This window comes from Otolemur garnettii, unplaced genomic scaffold (genome assembly GCF_000181295.1).
Source record: "Otolemur garnettii isolate 467f Iridium unplaced genomic scaffold, OtoGar3 scaffold00140, whole genome shotgun sequence".
NCBI lineage: Eukaryota > Metazoa > Chordata > Mammalia > Primates > Galagidae > Otolemur > Otolemur garnettii.
Genome location: NW_003852535.1, coordinates 392,667 through 397,448, shown reverse-complemented (window position 1 = coordinate 397,448; position 4,782 = coordinate 392,667). Strand labels below are relative to the sequence as shown.

General features: G+C 51.1%; 1 long non-coding RNA gene across 1 annotated transcript; it reads left to right on the top strand.

Moving 5' to 3' along the window:
* Nucleotides 1–1,567: 1,567 nt before the first annotated feature.
* LOC111728085 lies at nucleotides 1,568–4,400 on the top strand. Its single transcript, XR_002775491.1, has 3 exons — nucleotides 1,568–1,660; nucleotides 3,685–3,788; nucleotides 3,945–4,400. It is a non-coding gene; the product is annotated as an uncharacterized LOC111728085 (long non-coding RNA).
* Nucleotides 4,401–4,782: the final 382 nt, after the last annotated feature.

Sequence of the window (4,782 nt, the reverse complement as noted above, 5' to 3'; positions counted from 1 at the left end):
CCTAAAGATGAGCCTGGGGCTCAGTGTTCCCAAGACGGGGATCCCAGATTGAGGCCTCCCTAGGGGACAGCTGCCCACCCTCCGTAGTGCCAGCAGCAGAATATTCCAGGGGCCTTACCGCAGCCATCTTGAGGCCAGGGGGCTCTGGGTCTGCTTCTGCTGTTTAAGGAACAAACACCTTTTATACAGGCACCAGAGTTCAGCTTTCACTTTTACTTTCTGACACTACAGTCCTCAAAGTCAAAACCCACTTAACTGACGTGACTATTTAAGCACTAGGAATTGTCAGTAATTGCAAAGGCTAAGAATTTTCTTTTTCTTTTTTTTTTAAATTTATATTTATTTATTTATTTATTTATTTATTTATTATTTTGCAGTTTTTGGCCAGAACCCGCCATCTCCGGTATATGGGGCTGGCGCCTACTCCTCTAAGCCACAGGCGTTGCCCTCTTTTTTTTTTTTTTTAGAGACAGAGTCTCACTTTGTCACCCTCTGTGGTAGAGTGCTTTGTTGTCATAGCTCACAGCAACCTCCAACTCCTGGGCTTAGGCAATTATCTTGTCTCAGCTTCCCGAGTAGCTGAGACTACAGGTGTCTGCTACCCAGCTATTTTTTGGTTGCAATTTGGCAGGGGCCAGGTTTGAACCCTCCACCCTTAGAATATGGGGCCGGCGTCCTACCCACTGAGCCACAGGCACCATCCAAGGCTAACGATTTTCTACAAGAAAATCTTGATGCTTTGTTTTTATGTCACTTATACATTTTTTCTTTTTTTCTTTTTATTAGAATGTGGGGCACAATGTAATGTTGCTGCCTTGATCTGCTGCAATGTGGTGAAGTCAGGGCCCTCAGTGCCTCTGTCACTACAGCCGCCACACTGTGCACACCAGGCAACTGTCCATCATCCCCCAGCCCTCCCAGTCTGTGACTCCATTGTCCTGACTTTACGTCTGGTGATGTCTGTCCCCTGAGTCTGGGTCCTCTGATGTTGGGTGTATTTACAGTTAGGATGGTTAGGTCCTCTTGGTGAACTGATGCCTTCATCATTACACAATGACCTTCCTGTGTGTGTTTTCAACTGTTTTTGACTTGAACTGTTTTGACTTAAAGTCTGTTTTATGTGATGAAGGTATTGTTACTCCTGCACTTTGTTTTTTCCTGCAACCAAAAAATAGCCGGGCCTTTCGGAGATGCCTGTAGTCACAGCTACTCGGGAGGCTGAGGCAAGAGAATCACCTAAGTCCAGGAGTTGGAGGTTGCTGTGAGCTATGACACCAAAGCACTCTACCACCAAGTTTGACAAAGTGAGAATCCTGTGCTAAAAAAAAAAAAAAAAAAAAAAAAAAAAGAGGGCGGTGCCTGTGGCTTAAAGGAATAGGCACCAGCTCCTTATACCAGAGATGATGGATTCAAAGCCAGTCCTGTCCAAAAACTACAACAAATAAAATAAAAATAAATTAAAAAAGAAAATCCTTAGCCTTTGCAATTACTGAAAATTCCTAGTGCTTAAATAGTCACCTCAGTTAAGTGGGTTTTGACTTTGAGGACTGTAGTGTCAGAAAGTAAAAGTGAAAGCTGAACTCTGGTGCCTGTATAAAAGGTGTTTGTTCCTTAAACAGCAGAAGCAGACCCAGAGCCCCCTGGCCTCAAGATGGCTGCGGTAAGGCCCCTGGAATATTCTGCTGCTGGCACTACGGAGGGTGGGCAGCTGTCCCCTAGGGAGGCCTCAATCTGGGATCCCCGTCTTGGGAACACTGAGCCCCAGGCTCATCTTTAGGGCCGGCCTGGAGAACTGTTTGTCTTTTAAAATCCTTTGTCCTGCTGGCTCAGGAGGTCTCTGGGCAGAGTCCAGATCCTCTCTGTATCTCGCACGGTGAGGGGAGCCCAGGACCACAGTGTGGGAGGGAGATTGAGGGGTCCCCAGGGCTGGGTCTGCCCAAACTGGAGACCTGCTCACGGGAGGCAGCTGGGGGAGGAGCCGGGGTGAGGGCGCAGGGGTGGGGGTGGAGGGTGTTTATCTGGGGGGGGGGGCGATCCTCTGCCCAGATCCCTCCCTACTTCTGCTGCTGACTGGGCTCTGTCCTCCTCAGCCCCAAACACTTCTTTCTCCTCTTTCCTCCCTGGCATTTGTCCTGCCTTATGAGGTGCATCTAAGGTCAGCGTTCTAAATCCTGAAATGCCCCACCCCAGACCCCAGCTGTACAGACCGGCAGCTGCCCCTCTGAGCCAGACTGAGCCTGAGCTTTGCCCACAATGATCCCTGAATGCAGGGGCTTCAGGGGTTCCACAGCTTGGATTATTTTTCCTCAAATAACAACAATCTCAGCTGCTTGAGGGACAGTTTTTCCTTGGAAGGTTCTATGTATAAAAGAAATTCTTAACAAAAAAAGATGGAAAGGGGTCAGCACAGCTAATGCAGAGGCACCAGCCTCCACCATGAGCTCCTGGGTTCCAGGCTCAGACCCCTCCATCCTGCCTTCCCTTTGCCTGGGAGGTGGTCCCTACCCCTCCCCTAAGTCCCCTAGTGAGGATCAAACCCCTGTCCCCTCAGCACCCCCCGGGCTCTTTTTTTTTGCTCTTTTATGATGTGAATGATCCTGGCTGCCTCTGGGTCTGCCCCTTCCTAGCCTGTGCTGTCAGGGGCTTGTCTCAGCCACTTGTACCCAGTGGAGGTGTAACAGCTGCCTGCTGAAGTGAGGGGGAGGAGAAGGAAAGGGCTCAGGAGAGGCCTCTGCAAAAGGACAACTCTCTGAGCGGATGGCCACCCAGGAGGCCACTTTTAAACATGGGAATTGGGAAACTTGTCTTTGTTACCTCCTGGGTGCCACACACCTTATTGATTACTGTCTTACGATTAATACTATCATGTCTATCATGTCACATAACTGGCACCCAAATGGCAGCTGTGGTCTTCTGTTCATTCCTCAGATGAAAATGGACTCTCTTGAAACTCTCCTCCCTGGTTCTCTGGGAGACCCCACACCCTGGGTGTTCTCAGGGAACAGCAAACAGAGGGCCTGCGTCTCCCCTCCTCACTCCCTGTGCTGCTGAATTAGTTCAATTCAGGGACCGTTTTACTGACTTTTTTACCCAAGCTACAGGGACAGCTCCACTGCTCCCTCCACTGTCACAGCCAAGAAGTTCCAAAGGCTCAGAGGGAGGGGTCAGAGTTCCCATCAGAGCCCAGCAAACCACTGATCCCTGCGGGGAGACAGTGCCACTTTGTGAGGCCTTAACTGGGAGCAGGAGCCCTTCCCCTGCAGGCTGCACCTCTGCCCTGTGCTGAGGACCAGCCTCCCCTGCAGCCATCTTGCTTTCTCTCTGGGGTTTGTCCTGAAATCCCCATTCCTGTCTTCCCCTCCACAGAATAGCTTCCCTCAGTGAGTCCAGACCTCAACCTCAGGTTTCAGATCCACCTGCAGTGACCTGTCAGTCACTAAAGTCCTCCTCCTAAAAAGGAGGACCCTGTCCCTTATGGGAGCTGAGGGGAGGTGCCGAAATAGCCACACTTGGTCGGCACTGACAGTTGGCAGGATATTTTCCCCATGAGGCTGAGAGAGGACAGGGAACCTCATCACTCCAAGCCAGAGATGGTCCTTCCCGGAGCACACTTTGAGCTCAGACCAAGGCCTCTTGGTCGAGTGCTCAGGTCCTCCCATCTCCACCCCTCTGCTCTGCTTCCAGGTCTTTAAATTGGTGGTTATTGGGGTGCTAGCGATTGTCTTTGTCGCTGGTGTGATCGTTGGCAGGTATCGGTGTGGCCACAGCTACTACCGTGAATACCACAGGTGAGTCTTGGGCTCCTCGGTGGGGGAAAGATGCCCCAAAGAGTGGAGCCTGCTGGGTTGTCATGGTTCCCCCTCCCTGCCTTGGGGGGCCTCAGGGCCTCAGTACCTCCTCTCATTCCCCCTTGTTGACAGGCTTCCTGTGGGTCTGTTTTCCAGGAGAGACTCTTTGTGAACAATGAATATGCCGGAGCTGCCTGGTCAGGGCAGTGTTCAATGAGGCCTTAGGCGCCACAGAGCAAAGGCAAAGATTATAGAAGCTTCTTTCATGGGCAAGAAAAGATATCCTTTCCTTCCGGGCCTCCCTGACCCCGGTTCTCCCTGTGCTGACGACTGACGGGAATGTCTCCCCAGCTCTCTGCATCCTCAGCTTCACTCTCAGCTCAGCCTGGTACATCACGCTGTTCCTCTATTCACACCAAGATGGGAATTTGAAATGGATTTGAACAAACATGCCCTGCCTAGGGCCTATGCATCTGTTGAGGTGGGGGGGGGCGGGCTCTCATGCCCTGTGCTCCCTGCCTGTGAGCTTGTGAGAGGGAGGAACAAGTGTCTAGACGCCCAGTCTTCACTCTTTTAATCATTCTGCCATTTAATAAATGTGTGAGCATTTGATGTGTTCAAGGCTCTTGATGGCGGGAGGATGGACATTGGTGAACATGACATAATTCTTGAACTCAAGGGACTTCTCACACCCCTGGGAACAGTTTTCACACCCACAGAGTTACCGGGAGGGAGACACAGAAGGCACACAGAGGTGAATGTGACTTGCTCTGGCAGGGACAAGGTGAGGAAGGAGAAGAGTGGAGACCAGGCCGGGTGAAGGAAGTGCTGTCAGAGTGGAGCATGAAGGGACGGGGGCTGGGCTCGGAGTCTCACACTTGTAATCCTAGCACTCTGGGAGGCTCAGGTGGGAAGATCCCTCAAGCTCACCAGTTTGAGACCAGTCTGAGCAAGAGTGAGACCCGGTCTCTACTAAAAATAGAAAAATTAGCCA